At 41.9% G+C, this 21,548-nt stretch overlaps 1 long non-coding RNA gene across 2 annotated transcripts in view; it reads left to right on the top strand.

Moving 5' to 3' along the window:
- Positions 1-21,548, top strand: part of LOC141276820 (uncharacterized) — a 41,884-nt gene that overhangs the window by 7,468 nt on the left and 12,868 nt on the right. Inside the window, exon 1 of one of the 2 annotated variants that reach the window (XR_012326998.1) lies at positions 10,197-10,209. The exons of the other annotated variant lie outside the window; for it this stretch is intronic. This is a non-coding gene — a long non-coding RNA (uncharacterized lncRNA). Of the gene's footprint in view, positions 1-10,196; positions 10,210-21,548 lie in introns of those variants that run through there. 2 annotated transcript variants of the gene reach the window in all.

The following is a 21,548-nucleotide window of genomic DNA, read 5'->3' as shown; positions in this document are numbered from 1 at the left end:
GTCCAGTGGTGTGTTTTGGGGTGTCTGTGACCTTATTATGATTTTAGGCAGCCTCTCTGCTAATGTGTGTGATTGTGTTCCTGTCTTGCTAGTTGTTTGGCATAGGGTGTCCAGCACTGTACCTTGATGGTCGTTGAGTGGAGCTGGGTCTTAGTGTTGAGATGGAGGTCTCTGGGAGAGCTTTTGCCATTTGATACTATGTGGAGCTAGGAGGTCTCTGTTGGACCAGTGTCCTGAACTCGGCTCTCCCGCCTCAGAGGCACAGGCCTGACACCTGGCTGGAGCACCAAGACCCTGTCAGCCACACGGCTCAGAAGAAAAGGGAGAAAAAAATAAGTTAATTAATTAAATTAAATTAAAAGTTATTAAAATAAAAATTATTAAATATAAAAAATTAAAAAGTAATTAAGAAAAAGGAAAAAAAAAGAAAGAAACAAAGAAGAGAGCAACCAAACCAAAAAACAAATCCACCAATGATAACAAGCGCTGAAAACTATACTAAAAGAACAACAACAACAACAACAAAAAAAAACGGACAGATAGAACCCTAGGACAAATGGTAGAAGCAAAGCTATACAGACAAAGTCACACTAAGAATCATACACATACACACTCACAAAAAAGAGAAAAAGGAAAAATATATCTATATATATATAAAAAAAAGGGAAGAGAGCAACCAAATCAATAAACAAATCTACCAATGATAATAAACTTTAAATACCAAACTAAGATAAACAGAAACAAATTAGATGCAGAAAGCAAACCCCAAGTCTACAGTTGCTCCCATAGTCCACCGCCTCAATTTTGGGATGATTCGTTGTCCAGGTATTCCAGAGATGCAGGGTACATCAAATTGATTGTGGAGACTTAATCTGCTGCTCCTGAGGCTGCTGGGAGAAATTTCCCTTTCTCTTCTTTGTTCGCACAGCTCCTGGGGTTCAGCTTTGGATTTGAACCCGCCTCTGCATGTAGGTCGCCTGAGGGCGTCTGTTCTTCGCTCAGACAGGATGGGGTTAAAGGGGCGGCTGATTCAGGGGCTCTGGCTCACTCAGGCCGGGGGGAGGGAGGGGCACGGATGCGGGGTGAGCTTGCAGCGGCAGAGGCCGGCGTGACGTTGCACCAGCCTGAGACCTGCCGAGTGTTCTCCCGGGGAAATTGTCCCTGGACAATTGGCACGGGACACTGGCAGTGGCGGGCTGCACAGACTCCCCGGAGGGGAGGTGTGGATAGTGACCTGTGCTCGCACACAGGCTTCTTGGTGGCGGCAGCAGCAGCCTTGGCGTCTCATGCCCGTCTCTGGGGTCCGTGCTGATAGCCGCGGCTCGCGCCCGTCTCTAGAGCTTGTTTAGGCAGTGCTCTGAATCCCCTCTCCTCGTGCACCCCGAAACAATGGTCTCTTGCCTCTTAGGCAGGTCCAGACTTTTTCCCGGACTCCCTCCCGTCTAGCTGTGGCGCACTAGCCCCGTTCAGGCTGGGTTCACACAGCCAACCATAGTCCTCTCACTGGGGTCTGACTTCCGAAGCCCGAGCCTCAGCTCCCAGCCCCCGCCTGCCCCGGTGGGTGAGCAGACAAGCCTCTCAGGCTGGTGAGTGCTGGTCGGCACCGATCCTCTGGGTGGGAATCTCTCTGCTTTGCCCTCTGCACCCTTGTTGCTGTGCTCTCCTCCGTGGCTCTGAAGCTTCTCCCCCTGCCACCCCCTGTCCCCGTCAGTGAAGAGGCTTCCTAGTGTGTGGAAACCTTTCCTCCTTCACAGCTCCCTCCCACTGGTGCAGGTCCCACCCCTATTCTTTTGTCTCTGTTTTTTCTTTTTTCTTTTGCCCTACCCAGGTACGTGCGGAGTTTCTTGCCTTTTGGGAAGTCTGAGGTCTTCTGCCAGCGTTCAGTAGGTGTTCTGTAGGAGTTGTTCCACATGTAGATGTATTTCTGATGTATTTGTAAGGAGGAAGGTGATCTCCACATCTTACTCCTCTGCCATCTTGAAGGTCTCTCTTCCAACCAGTTATTTTTTAAAGTTTTGAAGAAGAGAAAGAAAACCTCACAGGCTTTCTTCCATCTAAGTCACCAGTTATAGAGACTCTAGCAAAGCACAGAGCAATTCTTTTGTTTATGTCATTAAATGCTGTGTGTGTGTGTGTGTGTGTGTGTGTGTGTGTGTGTGTGTGTGTGTGTGTTTGTGCAGGTTTAGCTCGGCTGATTCTATCTCTGGAAGAATAATTTTCATCTTTTGAGAGCTGAGTGTGGATCGTTGATGCTGCTGCTGATAGAGAAGGTCACTCCCATCTGCTCCCCCCTTTGGGGCTCCCACAACCCAAGGCTGTTGAACAAGCTGGTGCCACGGGGTGGGCAGCGTGGAGGTGAAGCAGGAGAAGGCGGAATGAGGAATCGCCTTTCTCTAAGCCTGGAGGGTTGGAGGAGCTGGGAACGGGAGAAGAAACCCCTTTGCTTGCCTTGGAATCCAACCAGGGAGGAAGGGGGAAATGCAGCATTTCTCCTAAACAGTGCTATCCAATAGAATTTTCTGCAATGTTGGAGTTGTTCTATATTGGCACAGTCCAAAACGACTATGAAATGTGGCTATTTACATTTAAATTTTAATTAAAATTCAGGTTTTTTGTGTGTTTGTTTCTTAGTGCGAGTCTCTTGCCGTAATCACATTTCAAGTGGTCTACATAGATGTGCAGCTCGTAGCTGCCATACTGGACAGCATATAAAACATTCCCTTCATCACAGGAAGTTCTATTGGACAGCAGTGGCTAAAGGCCAGGATTTGGGCGAGGAGGTGAGCCCAGATATTTCAGCTTTTCCTAATTCTACTCAGAACCTCATCTGTCCTAAGGGAAGTGGAGGAATTGATGATTAAACCTAAGCCGTTGAGTCCTTTTGTGAGAGTCAAAATGGGATAGTCCATAGAATGTGCTGGATGCCATGCCCTGCACATAGTAAATGTGCAAGAAGTCTTAACCAGTATTAGTATTAATACTAATTTTACATTTTTAAAAGTTGGGGGGGACATGGTACTACAGTTGGATCATTATTAGTTAAATAACCTTTTGCTAATGTGGTCAGCTACTCTGGTACCTCAACTACCATTTATGGCTGTGCTCCAACCCCCTCCCCTAGCTTCTTCCTTCACTCTCTGAGTTGGACACTACCTGTACTGTTCTGGCCTAGAGACACAGCAAACCTAGTCAAATCCCTACCATTTGTAACCAATAAATAACAAGTGTGTGAACTAAAATCACACTGCGCCATGGTTCAGGGGAATCAATTTTCAGATGAGATTCTCGGAAGCATAACACCTTAGGGTACATCCATTATAGAAGGAATTGTTTGTTCCTGTTACTTGGTCAAACAAGGATGTGTGGACTCAGCAGAGAAACGAGAACATTGGCTCCAGATAAGTGATATTTGGGGTGTCCACGTCAGACTGGAAGCTACCAGAAGGATGGGGGTAGGGGATGGAAATGTGAAGCTTTTGCCTAAATAGAATTTGAAAGTTTATTTCCATGGCTAATAAAGATTCTAAGGATAACTACAAACAGCATAAAAAAATGCAAGTATATTATGCTGTCAGTTATACAAATGAGGGCAATACATGGAATGGGAAATTGTGATTCTTCCCAGGACACCAAGAAACAGACTTCTGAATAAGCTTTTCTCAAATTCCTGTTCTTCTGACTTCTTTAACAAGATCAAATCCTATGGGCACCTTTCAGATTCCACTTTCTTTATTGTCTTCCTTGGTCCCTCTTTCATCACTTCTTTTCTTATGAAGGTTTTCTTAGAATGTAGCCCCTATTTCTCTGCTTTCCCTTCTTTGCCCAAATCCCGATCCCCCTCTTGTCATGACTGTGGCTAACACCTGCCTGTCAGAAGCAGTGCATTTCCAATTCTGACCTCTCTCTGAACTCCATTTATCACCAGACCCCCAGCGGATATTGTCACTTCAATCCTTCCCACCCCATCACTTCGAATGTTAACCTATCAGGAACTTGCTAGCTGGGTGACCTTGGATAAGTTACATAACAACTCAAAACTTCAGTTTCTTCACTTATGAAACAAGCAAAATAACAACACTGTCCTTCCAGGGCTATTGTGAAGGTTAAATGAGACGTATATGTGTGAAGTGCCTAGCACAGTAGCTCACGCACAGTAAGTACTTACTGAGCGTTAGCAGAATGATTCACAATAGCCAAGACATGGAAACAACCTACGTGTCTGTTGACCGATGAATCGATAAAGAAGATGTGATCTATATATATACATATATATATGTGTGTATATGTATATATATATATACACACAGTGGAATATTATTCAGTCATAAAACAAGAAGAATCTGCCATTTGTGACAACATGGATGAACCTGGAGGACATAATGCTATGTGAATAAGCCAGACACAGAAAAACAAATACTGTATGATCTCACTTATATGTGGAATCTAAAAAATTTAAATTCACAGAAGCAGAGAATAGAACAGCTGTTGCCAGGGCCTGGGTGTTGTGGGAAATGGGGTCAAAGGATATAAACTTTTACTTATAAGATGCATAAATTCTGGGGATCTAATGTACAGGATGGTGACTATAGTTAATAATACTGTATTGTATACTGAAATTTTCAAAGTAAGTAGACTTAAGTGTTCTCACCACACACACAAAAAAGGTAACTCTATTAGGTGATGGGTGTTTCAATTAGCTTGGTTGTGGTAATCATTTCGCAATGTATACATATATCAAATCATCACACTGTACACTTTAAGTATGTTGAATTTTTATTTGTCACTTATGCCTCAATAAAGTTGAGGGGAAAATTAAAAATAAAATAAGTGTTAGCTGAAAATACAGCAAATACAATACTCTTCCCTTGACCCCATAGAATATAAGCTATTTGATGGCAGAAAACTTCTCAGTCTCATTTACTGTTCCCCCAATGCTGACAGAGTAGGAACTTCAATAAATCTTTGTGGAATGAGTGAATGTTAGCTACTCATCACCTTTGTTGTCACCTCTGTGATTCTTCCTCTTATAGATTCATTTGATTAGGATTTATGACATTTATTCTGAGCTAAGTCAGCAACCATGGGCAGGACCAAGGTAGCCCCACACTATGACTTTCTTCCTAGTTCAGGGCTGCTGTGCAGTTTGAGAGTTCTCTGACCCAGCTAGGACTCCTTCCGAGAACACATCGGGGATAAGAAAGTTTACGTGGAGAATGGGAAAGATAGAGAAACTGCTGGTTTTATCACCCAACCAGATGTGGAGTATGACCCAAAAAGCGATGAGAAAGTCCCCATGGTCTGCCCCACAGACTTTGTGACCTGCCCTTTCTTGCTCCCATAGGATCAGCTCAAAAGTCCTACTGATTTTAATAACATTGAACTTTGTTTCCCAGTTAATTTCTTCAAAATCTTTCAAATGACTGCTCAAACTTTTATGTCATTTTTTCCCGAAATTATGCATTTGGGTTTAGCGTTTGGTTTCTCCAAATCAAATTTAAATAAAATTATCTAATTTTCATCATGTTAAGAGATGATGTATACCTCTTTCCCTTCTCTAAACAGCTGTTGGGAGAGCTGTGAGGAATTTAATGAGTTCCTATAATGTCCCAGGCCCTGTGTATAGATTTCCTTTGAGTCTCACAGGACCTATTTTCCAATTGAGGGAAAGTGGCTCAGAGTGGTTAAATAAATTGCCCAATATTATACAACTAGAAAACTGTGCTGGTATATGAAATCAGGTGTGTCTACTCTGGGATAGGTTGATGGCAAGAACAACTGGGGTGCACCATCCCTGTTTCCATATCCTTTGCAATGTGAATTAGCTCTGCCCATCAGGAAGTGGGGCCTGTTTCCCCACCCCTTGAATCAGTGGGGAAGAGGAACAGTGGTGGGCCAGTGCTGAGTCTAGATATTAGGCCACCACTGGCTCCACTGGCTCTCTCTCAGTACCCTGCATCACCATGAGAATGAGCCTGAGCTAGCCTGCTGGAAGATGAGCGAACACATGGGGCCAAGCTCAGTCAGCTCAGTCACCCCAGCCGAGGCCCCAGACACCAGGAGAGCCAGACCAACATTAGCAGAGCCGGCTGCTACCCGCATGGCAGGCTTCAGGGGCATGAGTGAGCCCACCTAGACTAGCTCAGATCAGCAGAACTACCCAGCCAACCTACACGCTCATGCACAAAAATAAAGGCTTCTTGTTGTAGCCACTGCAGGGTTGTTGTGCTTTGTCATGCAGCGTTATTTAGCCAGGAGACGACTACTATAAATTCAGTGTCTGCAGATCTTGCATTTACTTTAGAAGAGTATAAGAGAAAAGTTTTTGCAAACACATCTATTAGAAGTCTTTTTTGCCCAGTTTTTATTGTGCTTTTCAATGACTTAAGGGGGAAAAAAAAGTGTTGTGAGCAATATATTAGAAGAGAAAATAACTTATTTGTGTTTAATGGGCCAACTTAATGAGCCACTGAATTGCAAACTGAACTACAGTGCGTGTCTCTCCATCTCTATCATCAGACAAATCCAACTCAAACAAATCAACCAGTATTTCTGAGTGTCTAGCCTGTGTGCAGTACAGTAGTATTTAAGACAGCGTTCCTGTCTTCAAGGAATTTACAAACTAGTTGAAGTAACCATGCAAATGAGAGAAGTTGAATAACAATAAAGGATTTCAAAAACACCGTCACCACAATCTAACATTTCAAAAAGAAAAGGTGCATGATCATTTTGATAAAGGAAGTCAACACCTGCTAGAATTCGGAGGAGAAGCTAAATGCTTGGGACAGATGCTGCTTAAGGCAAAGGCTGACTTTACAGGTGAGCCTGGAACTCCTTGGAGCATGTCAATAAGCAGATAAGAAGGCTCTCATGGTAGGTGAAACTGCAGGTAATAATATTAGCAGTGGGAAAGCGCAAGGTGTATTTGGTGGTGAGTAAATAAGTCATTTTGATGAGAACAGGGAAAATCAATAGGACAAAGTGACTGATTAGATAGGGAGTGAAAGAGACACGAGAAGCATGTGTGTCTCCAGCCGGGAGGATGGTGATCATTAACAGAGAGAGGAGTTAAGAGGTAGCAGTCGGTGAACTATTCAATATATGACACGTGGGGCTTGAGATGGGAGTGAAATACCCAGCAGACTGTTGGAAATTTAGGTCAGGGGCCAAGGGAAAAGGTCAAAGTTAGAAATAAGGCTTGAAAATCTTCAGAGCAAGAGAGCTGAGATGAAACCAGAGCAGAAGGACAAGGCCTGGACCTCGGGGAATGCTCACAATGTCTAGTGGGGGAGATGGGCAAGATGCGCAGCTGCCTGCTAAGCGGGGTGGAGCGAGTGCCTCATGAGTCGCCTAAGTGTGATAACCATTCAGAGGCAGGAGAGAGGTGTACACCAGCAGAGCTGAAACATTCTCTTTCAAGAGAAGAGTGAGTGATAATGAGCAGGACCTGCTCACAGCAGGACCAGACGCTTCTGTAAGTCATTTGAAGGGATGCATGGTTCCAGCTAGACGGCTCATCTGCTAACATCAGAAACACAGGGAAGGCCGATTAGACTTTATTTGCAAAAAAAAAAATCAGCCAGCTTTGTTTGGGGCTGACTTACCCTCTTTGACTCTCTGTGTTGATCTTGTTAATGGATTAATTAGCAAGTTTCTGCTTCACCTTTATTCATTTTTGATAAATTCAGAAAGTGCAAATTGAAGCAAGTATTTGATGAGGATAAAGCCAATCCAAATAAAGAAGGCATCAAGGTAAAAGAACAATGGCCAAATGCCCTTTCAGTTTCTGTGCTAAAGTATATCTTAATTGTTACACAAATTCACACATACTGGGTACCATTGTATCAGTCTTTTTCAGCAGAGACACATTTATACATTCATATGAATTAGTTCTCGTGATTATAGTCGATGACACGATAGCATCATTAAGTGAAGAAAATACAATTCCTCCCAACCACTGGAAGAACCACTCAAAGAGTTTCTAGCAATATAAATAATAGCCATTGGTTCTATTTTATTTCAGTAGAATGTGAAGAGTGGAAAAACACGAAGTAAAAAAAAAGGCTACCTTGGTTTTTATACATTTATAAAAAGGGGCCATAAGTCTGCCAGCAAACGGCTTGCCAGTTGCTTTAAGTGTTTCCAACCAATCTGAAGGTTAGTTGAAAGCAGTGTATCTGGTAAGCAGACACATCAACGTTAACCTTCTGGTCTATATCTGCTCCAAGTGCTCTGTTCCAGAAACACTACATGTAGGAACCGGTATGTTAATATGCTTTCCAAACGGCTCAGCACCCTAAAATTTAAGAATCATGACCTAGGTATCCTAGGGAGACCCAAGGATAGTTGGGAAGGTGCCCCAGTGGACAGGACCCAGACCTCCCCTTTTCCTTTTCTCTTTCTTTAAGCAGAGCAGTTCTCCTCTCTGACTTTATTGTGTTGGGTTTCCAATCCATTCCATTCATCAAGCCAGAAATCTAAGAGTCGTCCCTTACCTCCCACATCAATCCATCTGCAAGTCCTGTCAATGAACTCATCAAAGTCTAGCTCAAAATCTGCCTCACTTTTCTCCATCTGCATTGCCAACACCCTAATACTGCTTGCCGCCTTCTCTTGCCTACTCCTGTCATAGCATCCTAACCCACCTACTTGTTTTTGCTCTAAGCCTCTGCCAGTCCATTCTCATGAGAACACCAAGAATTTTTTTCTCAAAACTTAAATTAGATCACATTGCCTCACAGCTTATAACATTTCTATGAATCCCAAAGCACCAATCTGGGCTCCTCTGACCATGGCCCGTAAGTGTGTCATGCCCCTGCCCATCCCTGCATCATCTTGTGCCACATTCCCCATGTCTATTTTTTTTCTTAGCATCAAGCCAAGGACGTAGAGTCTTTACATCTGTTCTTCCTCCTGCCTGGAAAGCTCTTCATCTTTTTTTTTTTTTTTTTAATTGCAAAGACCTCAACTTAAATATCACCTCCCCAGAGGTCTTCTAAGACCGTTCTATTTAAACTCAATCTCTCTCCTCCATTATTCTCCATCTTAGCACTTTCTTTCTCCTTCATAATTTTTATCTCAACTTGAGTTTTTGTTGCTGTTTGCTTTCATTTTGTTTGGCCCTAAACTAAAAGCTCAATGAGGATAGGAACCATGCCCATCGTGTTCACCACTGTGCCCTAGTACCTAGCATGGAGCTTGGCATATATCAGGAACTCAGTTATTGGATGAATGAATGGTTAAAAGGATTCGAAGTTTTCAAGGTGTGGAGTCCCTGAGATAGACAAGTTAGACATTTTGGTTGGGTGAGAGTGTGCGTTTAGAAATTAAATTCCATTCCAGAGTTATACTGGTGACCGGTGATCTGGAATTCTCAAGCCCATGCTCTTCCAGCCTAGTGGAACCACATCACATTATTGTTGGGAAACTTCTATGAAGCTAAAAGGTTATGTTGCCCCTTATGAAGAGAGATGTATTCCTGTTTATCTGTAAGTACAAATTTATCACAATAAGAATTTGAGCTCTTTGGGGGAGAATGCCAATTGATTATACAGCATGCATTATTAATACTTGTTATGGTTATATTAAAAACTCATATGGGGGCTTCCCTGGTGGCGCAGTGGTTGGGAGTCTGCCTGCCAATGCGGGGGACACGGGTTCGTGCCCCGATCCGGGAGGATCCCACATGCTGCGGAGCGGCTGGGCCCATGAGCCATGGCCGCTGAGCCTGCACGTCCGGAGCCTGTGCTCCGCAACGGAGAGGCCACAGCGGTGAGAGGCCCGCTTACCGCAAAAAACAAACAAACAAAAACTCATATGAATCTCATGTAATCTCATTTTAAAAGTATAGGCTTTTGGCCAAGAACATTATGACTGTCTAGTTTGGCGTTAGCACCATCTGGAGAGGGTCTAAGGCAGGATTATTGAAGTAGATGTGACTGCTTGCTAACAGCACATTGTATTTCCCATCACTGACGGAGGGGAACGTGGAAGAGGAGGGGCTGGTATCGTGCTGGGAGGGGTGGAATGGATGAGGATGCTGAGAACTAGCTCTAAGCTCCCTTCCAATTACTTCTGATTCTTCAATTCCAGCTGAGCCAATTCAGCCTAACTAAACAGTTATTGAGGACCTTCTGAGTGCCAGGAACTGAGCTGGGAGCATGACCGTGAACGATATAGACATCCACTCTGCCCTAACAGAATCTGGAGACGGTCAGTGAGAGGTGAACACGACTTGGTAACACCAGGTGGTGACATCAGTCAGCACTTGGCTGTCCTCTTGGAATGTCAGTTTGGCACAAGAATTAGCCACGTGTAGTGAACAATAAAAAAAATAGCACTTTTGGGCTTCCCTGGTGGCGCAGTGGTTGAGAGTCCGCCCGCCGATGCAGGGGACACGGGTTCGTGCCCCGGTCCGGGAGGATCCCACATGCCGCGGAGCGGCTGGGCCCGTGAGCGATGGCCGCTGAGCCTGCGCGTCCGGAGCCTGTGCTTCGCAACGGGAGAGACCACAACAGTGAGAGGCCCGCGTACCGCAAAAAAAAAAAAAAAAAAACCCAAAACTTTCTTAAATGGTATAAAATATTTCTAGCCCCCATATAAAAAAAATGACCACTGGACATGTTGGAAATGGCCCCAGAATTTGAAGTCCCAACTGGCTTCACTTAAATGTTCCTTCATCCCCTCATTTGTTTGAGCTCTTTAGCAATACCTACATGTTTATTGTATTTCCTGTGTGATATTGAGCCATTTTTTTCTTAATTTAATAGTAAACTCCATATGCACTTCTCTTATTAGATTTATGAAATAATGGAATGTCTGACTTGCCCAGAATTTCTTGATATGTAAGCCTGCAGCTGTTTTCCAATACCCTGTTGTGTTCATAGTTACTTACTCAAATTTGATAGAACAATCACGGTGCTGATTTGTAACTCAGGGCAGCCAGAGCATCTTTTATTTTCTCATTAGCCCCTCTGCAATAATCATCATTTTCCACATTAGGTACTATATTCATTGTTAGTATAAATCATACTCTTCTGAATTGTCTCAACACCAACATTGCCAAGTAGCTGGCTCATTTCGCATCTACCTTTTATTTAAGTTGACAATAGTTGTCTCACTAGTTGTAAGACATTTCCTCCACTTTTTTCAGCTATTTTATGACTTAGAGGAAAAAATACAGATTATGTGATGATGTTGGGCAAGTCATTAACTTCTCTGGGCCTGTTATTTAATCTGTAGAATTAGAGGATTTAATTAGGTTAGAGGTTAAGCTACTGGACAAATGAGGCAAAGTTAGCTCTCAGATGAGCTTGGAACGGCCTTCACAGCATTGAGATAATTCATTGGCAGCTCTCTAAAATTGGGAGATTCCCCATGAAACTCCAGATTTCTGGCTTCTCTTTGAAAGATCAACATCTGAATTCCCTTGACAAATCTGGCCCCAGAGACTCCTTGCCTCCGTCTTACATTCACTAGTGACAGGGGAGGAAGACACAGCTAGCACCTCGCATTTCTCTTCTGATAGCACCTGAAGATGGTTACACTGCATGCCCTGTTCCTGCTGAATGCTAACAGGAGACTTAGAAAAACCAGACTCAGAAAGGGAAGCTCTCTTCATGGCCTAGAAAATTCCTTGAGGAAGGAGAAAAACAGCAAGCTCACCTATACCGTAGCCTTTGGCCGCTGTTCATGTTGTGGTCTTGCATTGCTCAATATTTATCATGGTTTGGGTTAATACGTTTGTTTAAAAAAATTGGGGGGGAGGGGTGGGGGGAGGACAAGGTGGTTTATCTCGACTCCTTGCCCTTCCTGGTTCTGTGAATCCACCTCCCTTAAAACAGTTCTTTCTGTTTGGTAACTTTAGGAGAAGGTGTGTGTGTGTTGAGGGGAGCAGGTCTCGTTTTGGGTTTAAAAAAAAAAAGAAGAGAGAAGAATATTCTAGCCTGAGCTTATTGGGAGAGAGTGGTCTTTAAATTAGACACCTGCTCTTCACTTAATTGCAGACCCCAACTGGCCCATTTTATTTATCTGTCTGGCCCCTCTAGGCATCTGAGTTTCCACTAGGTAATCTCTAAATCCCCTTCCATCTTAACAAACCTAAACGTTTTAAAGATATTCTTTCAAAGGGGCCGAGCCTCTGCAGGCAGGTATATCCCTCCCTACCTCTCCTGACAGAATATCACCAGTCTAAACACAAAGATACAACCCTTGTCTGGGTTCCATTAAATCCCCAGAAGAATCCCTAGCACATAGAAGGCACTTAGTAAATATTTGTGGAATGAAGTATTCAGGGTTAGCAATTACCTTTGGAAAGGATCTATGGTGATTAACAGAGCAAATTAGTGTTTAAGAGAGCCCAGACAATCACCTTAATGGCAATATCATTATATTTTATGTTACCCAGTAGAGAGGGATAGCCAGCCTAAAATGCTTTGGTTTAAGTATTTTGTTGTTTTTTAAACTCCCTATTAACATGTCCTGGGTATAAATACAGTCAGGCTTTTAGATTTCAATTTTATTTCTACAGAAGGGTAGGTATATATTCCAGGCAGTAGTGAAGAAAAACAGCAAGACTGAGTCTTAAAGGAATAAGGATTTACCTCCTTAACTAAGATAGGCTTAAAAAAAAGCACTTCATGAAAATCAGGTGTCTGAACGGAGCCAGGGCAGGGATAGGTGGCAGAACGCTGCCCCCTTGTGTTTAGTATTAGAACTCACAACCTAAGTGCCCACACAGATACGGAGAACAAACTAGTGGTTACCAGAGAGGAGAGGGAAGGGGGATGAGCAAGATAGGGGTAGAAGATTAAGAGATACAAACCTCAATGTACAAAATACATAAGCAACAAGGATATATTGTACAGCACAGGGAAATATAGCCATTATTTTGTAATAATTTTAAGTGGAGTATAGTCTATAAAAATACTGAATCACTACGTTGACCACCTGAAATTAATACTGTAAATCAGCTGTACTTCAATTAAATTAATCAATTAACTAAAAGTTCAATCTGGAAAGCTAAAAGAAAAGAATGCTGCAGTATTTGGAAAAGTACACGTAAATAATCTTCTCAGAGGAAGAGATTGAGAAAACTGCCTCATTTTGACTTCAGTATAAACTAGCAATACTAACAAACCAGCCGGCAGCGCTGGATGGAGAGCAAAGATTTTAGACATTTAAGATTGCTTTAAAAACCCACCAACAAATACATATTGAACATCTAGATGGAAGTCATTGGAATGGAGGTGGTGTATAAGATCATGGAGTTCCAAGGAAGAATTCCACGCCCCTAAATTTGCATGGTTCTTTGTAGGGTTTCATTGCTCCTACTTCTCCGCAAGACAGGGAGCTTTGTGTCCACGACCACCCTTCCTTCAAAGCCTTACCATCCTAAACCCCATGCCTCAAGACTGTCAAAGAGTTGATACCACTTTGCCTTGTCTGTTATTGAGAAGTAGTCTAATATTGATAACAATACCTAACATTTTATGGAATATATACATTTGCCATGCACTGTTCTATGTGTTTTACATACATTCAGTCATTCACTCTGCATAATGACCCAGCGAGGGGAATATTAGTATTGTCTCATTTTACAAGTGAGTAACCAAGCCACGGAAAGATTACTCTCTTACAAGGTACCCACTGGTAAGCTGGGGAGGCTGACTACTCACTCTGTCATGCTGTCTCTCGATGACAATAGCTAGTCAGAGGGCCTCCAAAAATTGTTCTGCAGGTTGTTCATTGTGCAAGGTTGCTGCCCAAGGGAGCTTGGGAACAGTAATCCAATCCCCACTCAGCTTGCCAAACTGTAGGCCTGCAGGGCTGCATCTGTCCAGAGAGGTCTTTACCTAATTAGCACAAAGGTGCTGGGAGCCAAGTACGGAATTGAATGCTTTGTATTATCTCATTTCATCCATTTGTCGCCAAGCCTCTGCCCATTCTGTTTTCAAGACCCCAGTGCTTCCTACACATGCAAAGAACTCTGTATTGCTTATGTTTTAAGAACTTTAGGACACATGAATCATTTGTAGACCTACCTATGAACACTACTTACCTGCTTTGATTTTTTGTCTGTCAAAAGATGCGCCAGGTGTTAACTGCTTGGGCAGCTTTAATTAAGCAACTAGGTCAGCTAGGAGAGAATGCACAACTTTGAAATAAGCTGTTAATAATTTAAAACAAACTATTTTAAACCTATATTTTCTGCATCTTTAGTAGCAATATTTGTATCCAGTAATTTACTCATTTTGCATACAACGAACGCTTCTTTTTTTGTGTGTTTGGTTGGGTTTTTTTGTTTTTTGTTTTTTTCGACTGCCAGGCACTATTTGGTAATGAGAATTCAATAAACAATAAAATTATTGTTACCCTAAATAAACTCCTAGTCAAATAAAGGAGAAATATAGGAAATGGAACTCGTTTGTCATTATATGTTTAAGGGTTATTATATGTCAAATTCTCTTGGGCACTAAAGGTACAAAAAAGCTCTGAACTATTATCACCAGACAGGGCAAATGCTTCTCATACTAAAATATATTTCATTCAAGTCAAAGTTACCTCACCTAACTAAACTAAACAAACTAGGAGTATCCAGTACAGAGATCACTTACTTAAAAGTGCTGTAATTTCCTCACAGAATCTTCTCAGACCACTCTCTCTGATGATAGTCTCAGGAAGATACTCAAAACGGGATTGCTTTCTAAACTGTTAAAATTCTTGAGAAGCCCTGAGCTTAATGACACTGACTGCCTTAAAGAGAATAACATTTTTATGCATAATATAAACACCGATGAGTATGAATCTTTAAGTCCTCAAAATTGGTAACAATTAGCATAGTGCTTCCCAGATTACAGTGCATTTTCACAGTCATTTTTCATTTGATACTCATAAAACCCCACAAGGAAGGTTTTAATTTACTTTCCTCTCTTTCTAGAGGATTAAGCAAGACCAGTGAGATTTGTCCATGGTCCTTTAGGTAATAGGAGGAGCCAGGTCTATAAATCAAACCAAGTATCATGTAGGTTTCACAATGACATTACAAAATCCCCTATAGTATTTTGTTATTCCAGTCCTGACTGGGGTATTATTATTTACTGCCAGATTAATAAAACGATTCAAGCTACAATAATTCAGTATGAAATAGATATTTTAAAAACACATCTGAAAAGTAATCTCTACTTACCCAGAAGCCACTGTTGCTTATAACAGCATGTAATGGCCAGATCCACGGCATATTGTATGCTGTAGTGTCAAAGCATCCATAATGGCTGATTCATTAGGGCTCATTTGGCTTTGCAGTGAAAGCAGTTCTTTTTTTTTTTTACATCTTTATTGGGGTATAATTGCTTTACAATGGTGTGTTAGTTTCTGCTTTATAACAAAGTGAATCAGTTACACATATACATATGTATAACAAAGTGAATCAGTTATACATATACATATGTTCCCATATCTCTTCCCTGGATAGGGAGGGTGGGAGGGAGGGAGATGCATGAAAGCAGTTCTTGAATTGATAGAAGGTTACAGTGTAATTTAGTTAATTTCACTAACTAGTATTGGGACAGACCAGGCAATTCCCAAGAAAGTAATGCCATCTAGAGGTAAAATCGGGCAGATGACATATACCTGCAACACGTTGCAAATAAAATATATAGAACAGTTTATTTAACCATAAAAAGGAATGAAATATTAATACGTGCTACTTCATGGATGAATCTTGAAAATATTGTGCTAAGTCAAAGAATCCAGACACAAAAGATTATGTACTGTATGATTCCATTTATATGACATATCCAGAATACGTAAATCCATGGAGACAGAAAGCACGTTAGTGTCTGCCAGGGGCTGAGGAAGTAACTGCTTTATGGGCAGGGGGCTTCCTTTTGGGGTGATGAAGATGCTTAGGAACTAGATAGTAGATGCATAGGTTGTGAATATATTAAATGCCCCTGAATTGCTCTCTTTAAAATGGGCAAAGTCGGGCTTCCCTGGTGGCGCAGTGGTTGAGAGTCTGCCTGCCGATGCAGGGGACGCGGGTTCATGGCCCGGTCTGGGAAGATCCCACATGCCACGGAGCGGCTGGGCCCGTGAGCCATGGCCGTGGAGCCTGCGCGTCCGGAGCCTGTGCTCCGCAACGGGAGAGGCCACAACAGTGAGAGGCCCGCGTACCGCAAAAAAACAAACAAACAAAATAAATAAATAAATAAAATGGGCAAAGTCAATTGAAACACTTCTGGAAAGGATTCACCCTTCTAGATGCCATTAAGTGAATTTTGCCTTATTTTAAAATGTTTTAAATAAAATAAATATATAGAATGTATTCATCTGTAATACCTTCATTTATACAAAACAAGTGTTAAACCATATGTGTCCTGTCATTTGTTGACTGAGGCAATGTTCTAGGCAGAAAGAGAATACGAAGATGCATAACCCAGTTTCTATCCTTAAAAGCTACAAGTTAGTGGTGAAGGGTTGTACGTTCAGAAAACAGGACTAGATGGTGGAACGTGATAAGTGGCATAAGGGAGAGAAAAGATAACTACAGGCATACCTCAGAGATATTGTGGGTTTTGTTGGAGACCACGGCAATAAAGCAAGCCACATGAATTTTTTGGTTTTCCAGTGCATAAAGAAGTTAATTTACAATATACTGAAGTCTTTTAAGCGTGCAATAGCATTATGTCTAAAAAATATATACATACTTTATTAAACAAAATTTATTTATTTTATTTTGGCTGCATTGGGTCTTCGTTGCTGTGCGCAGATTTTCTCTAGTTGCAGCGAGTGGGGGCTACTCTTCGTTGCAGTGCGTGGACTTCTCATTGCAGTGGCTTCTCTTGTTGCGGAGCACGGGCTCTAGGCACGCAGGCTCCAGTAGTTGCGGCGCTTCGGCTCAGTAGCTGCGGCTCACAGGCTCCAGAGCGCAAGGTCAGTAGTTGTGGCACACGGGCTTCGTTGCTCCACAGCATGTGGGATCTTCCCAGACCAGGGCTCGAACCCGTATCCCCTACACTGGCAGGCGGATTCTTAACCACTGGGCCACCAGAGAAGTCCTACATACTTTAATTTAAAAATACTTTATTGCTAAAAAATGTTAACCATCATTGGAACTTTCAGTTATTTGTAATCTTTTTGCTGGTGGAGGGCCTGGCCTCGAGGCTGAAGGCTGCTGACCGATCAGGGTGGTGGTTTCTGAAGGCTGGGGTGGCTGCGGCAGTTTCTTAAAATAAGACAACAGTGAAGTTTGCCACATCAATTGACTCTTCTTTTCATGAACGATTTTCTCTGCAGCATGCACTGCTGTTTGAGAGCATTTTACCCACAGTAGAACGTCTTTCCAAATTGAAGTTAATACTCTCAAACCCTGCCGCTGCTTTGTCAACTACGTTTATGTACTATTCTAAATCCTTTGTTGTCATTTCAACAGTCTTCACAGCATGGTCACCAGGAGTAGATTCCATCTCAAGAAATCACTTTCTTTACTCATCCATGAGAAGCAACTCCTCATCTGCAAAAGTTTTATTGTGAGATTGCAGCAATTCAGTCACATCTTCAGGCTCCACTTCTGATTCTAGTTCTCTTGTTATCTCCACTACATCTGCAGTTACTTCCTCTGCTGGAGTCCTGAACCCCTCAAAGGCATCCATGAGGGCTGGAATCAACTTCTTCCAAATTCCTGTTAATGTTGATATCTTGACCTATTCCCGTAAGAATGTCCTTAATGGCATCTAGAACGGTGAATTCTTTCCAGAAGGCTTTCAGTCGACCTTGCCCACATCCATCAGAGGAATCACTCTCTATGGCAGCTGTAGCCTTATGGAATGTGTTTCTTCAATAATAAGACAGTTGAAATGACCCCTTGATCCCTGGGCTGCAGAATGGATGTTGTGTTATCAGCCATTAAAACAATATTAATCTCGTTGTCTATCTCCATCAGAGTTCTTAGGTGACCTGGTGTTTTGTCAATGAGCAGTAATATTTTGAAAGGAATCTCTTTTTCTGAAGCAGTAGTTCTTAACAGTGGGCTTAAAATATTTAGTAAACTATGTTGTAAGCACACATGCTACCATCCAGGCTTGCTGTTTCATTTATAGAGCACAGGCAGCGTAGATTTAGCATAGTCCTTAAGGGCTCCAGGATTCTGGAATGGTAAATGAGCATTGGCTTTAACTTATTGTGTGATGAGCTGCATTAGCCCGTAACAGGATAGTCAGCCTGTCCTTTGAAGCTTTGAAGCGAGGCATTGGCTTCTCCTCTCTAGCTATGAAAGTCCTAGCTGACATCTTCTTGCAACAGAAGGCTGTTTTATCTACATTGAAAATCTGTTGTTTAGCGTAGCCACCTTCACTCATTATCATAGCCAGATCTTCTAGGTAACTGGCTGCAGCTTCTACATCAGCCCTTGCTGCTTCCCCTTGCCTGTCCAACTTGTGGAGGCAGCTTTTCCCCTTAAGCCTCATGAACCAAAACCCCTGCTAGCTCCAAACTTTTCTTCTGCAGCTTCCTTACCTTTCTCGGCCTTCGTAGAATTGAAGAGAATGAGGGCCTTGCTCTGGATTAGGCTTTGGCCTACAGGAATGTTGTGGCTGGTTTGATCTTCTCTCCAGACCACTAAAACTTTCTCCATATCAGTAATTAGGCTGTTTTACTTTCTTATCATTCCTGTGTTCTCTGGAGTAACACTTTTAATTTCCTTCAAGAACTTTTCCTGGAAGGGGGGAGAGATAAATTCGGAGATTGGGACTGACATATACACACTACTATATATAAAATAGATAACTAATAAGGACTTACTGTATAGCACAGGGAACTCTATTCAATGGGAAAAGAATCTAAAAAAAAAAAAAGAGGGGATATACATATATGAATAACTGATTCACTTTGCTGTACACCTGAAACTAACACAGCATTTTAAATCAACTATATGCCAATAAAAATTAAAAAAAAAAAAAAAACTTTTCCTTTGCATTCACAGCTTGCCTGACCGGAGCAAGAGGCCTAGCTTTCAACCTATGTAGCTTTTAACATGCCTCCCTCATTAAGCTTAATTATTTCTAGCTTTTGACTTAAAGTGAGAGACGTGCGTCTCTTGGGAATTCCCTAGCGGTCTAGTGGTTAGGACTCCACGTTTTCACTGCCGTGGCCTGGATTCAATCCCTGGTCGGGGAACTAAGATCCTGCAAGCCTCACAGCGGAAAAAAATGAAGTGAGAGGTGTGCACCCTTCCTTTCACTTAGAGGCCATTGTAGGGTTATAAATTGGCCTAATTTCAATATTGCGTCTCAGGGAACAGGGAGGTCCAAGGAGAGGGAGTGAGATGGAGAATGGCCGGTCAGTAAAGCTGTCAGAACACACACAACATTTATTGATAAAGTTCTTGGTTGGTGCCCCCAAACAATGACAATAGTATCATCAAAGATCAGTGACCACAGATCACCATAACAAACATAATAATAATAAAAATGTTTGAAGTATTGTGAGAATTACCAAAATATGACACAGAGACATCAAATGAGCAAATTGTTGGAAAAATGGCACCGATAGTACCTGCTCATTGCAGGGTTGCCACAAACCTTCAGTTCTTAAAAAATACAACATCTGTGAAGTGCAATGAAGCGAAGCACAATGAAAGGAGGCGCGCCTGTATTCTGCCAACTGGAGAAGGGCGTCACACTTCACAGTGGGGGCCGAGGCAGGGTGGGGCAGTGCAGGAAGCCTCCTGGAGAGGTTGGCTTCAGATCTGGAGTTTGATGGAAACCAACACACTGTGCAGAAAACTCAGCGTAAATTTAAACACGCTGCCATGAAGCCCAACCGGTGCAGCACTGTGCGTCTCGTTGATGCCTGTTCTAGCAGTGAGAGGCAGCTCTCACCTATGTGCACTAGACAAATAGCTGGAAGTGAACTCTCACACTCTGCTGTGACTGAGAGAGGAGGTCAGCTCTTTCATAACCTTATCTTGAACTTCATGTTTATTATTTCCACGCATATTTTTATATGTCTAATATATAAGTATGCATCCGTAACTAATATATGTTATTAAAATGATATATTTCCATGAGTACCTATACATGCAAATGAATAGGAAAAAATTGGCAATGTATGTACCAAACTGACATCAGTGCTTACTTCTGGGGAGACAGGAAGAGTGGAAATAGGTAAGAGTAAAGTGAGACTCGACTCTCATTTGATGTGTTATTGAGTTATTACATGGAGGTTGTGTTAGTTTTATAATTTTTAAATCAGCAAAACAAAGAAACATGGTTTATTATTTTTTTAATTTATTTTATTAAAGTGTAGTTGATTTACAATGCTGTATTAGTTTCTGGTGTACAGCAAAGTGATTCAGTTATACATACATGTAATAGTTTGCATGTGCTCATCCCAAACTCCCAGTCCATCCCTCCCCACCCCCTGCCTTGGCAACCGCAAGTCTGGTCTCTATGTCTGTGATTCTGCTTCTGCTTCATAGATAAGTTCATTTATGTTGTATTTTAGATTCCACGTATAAATGATATCATATGGTATTTGTCTTTCTCTTTCTGGCTTACTTCACTTAGTATGATAATCTCTAGGTCCATCCATGTTATAGCACAGGAAACTATATTCAATATCTTATAATAGCCTATAATAGAAAAGACTGAAAAAGTATATATGTGTGTAACTGAATCACTTTGCTGTACACTTGAAGTAACACAACATTTATAAATCAACTATACTTCAATTTTAAAAACACAAAAAGGCTGAGGAAAGTCTAGCTGGAGGAAACATTCCGTTGTTCAAGATTTACTGAGTACCTACTATGTGCCAGACCCTGTGCTAAACTCTTAGAATCTTTAAGATTCTACCAAGATATGGACTTTTGGGTCATTAATAGCTGAGATCAGCAGAGAAATGCTGGACTTTGCATTTTGCCTTCACACAGTCTTCTATTCTTTTCTTAATCTTTCCTGATGAGGAAAATGAATTGTCTCAGTGTGGGAATGTGTGCCCGCAATAAGTCTCCAGAGACCCAGAAAAAGAAGTAAATGCCTTAACAAGGAGACAGAATAAGTGAGCTGGAAGGGGAGGGGAGGGGAGAATCCTACGGGTACCTGCCTCTTACATTCACTCTCCTAAACAGCTGCACACATCTTCAGTGTCATGATTTCTGAGTTAGCATCCCTAACCAGTTCTGTGCTCCCCTAAGGACAGAGGAAAAGAGGGTCAATCATGTCCCCTCAAGCTTCAAAGCTGCAAAACTTTAAGAAAGTTCAAATGGTCCACTTTTGCCAGTAATGCACAGTGCCAATATAGTCCTGCATCTGTTTTAAATTCTAAGTGCAGCAACTGCTACATATCTTAAATAAATATTTAAACCAACTGCCAAGACAAAATTTGGTTAATGGCATATTCTTAAAGTATCTAATTCCGAGTGTGATATGGACCAGAAGTATGAAGATTTTTTAAAAGGCTGGAAATCATTTTTCAAGTAGAATGGAATGCAAAGGTCAATTATATGCTTATTTTGTTTCTCTACTAAAACCAGAAAAGTTTGCCCTTCCTAA

This window comes from Tursiops truncatus, chromosome 16, assembly GCF_011762595.2.
Source record: "Tursiops truncatus isolate mTurTru1 chromosome 16, mTurTru1.mat.Y, whole genome shotgun sequence".
NCBI classification, from domain to species: domain Eukaryota; kingdom Metazoa; phylum Chordata; class Mammalia; order Artiodactyla; family Delphinidae; genus Tursiops; species Tursiops truncatus.
The sequence above is the reverse complement of the archived record's forward strand: the minus strand, read 5'-3'. Positions and strand labels throughout refer to the sequence as shown.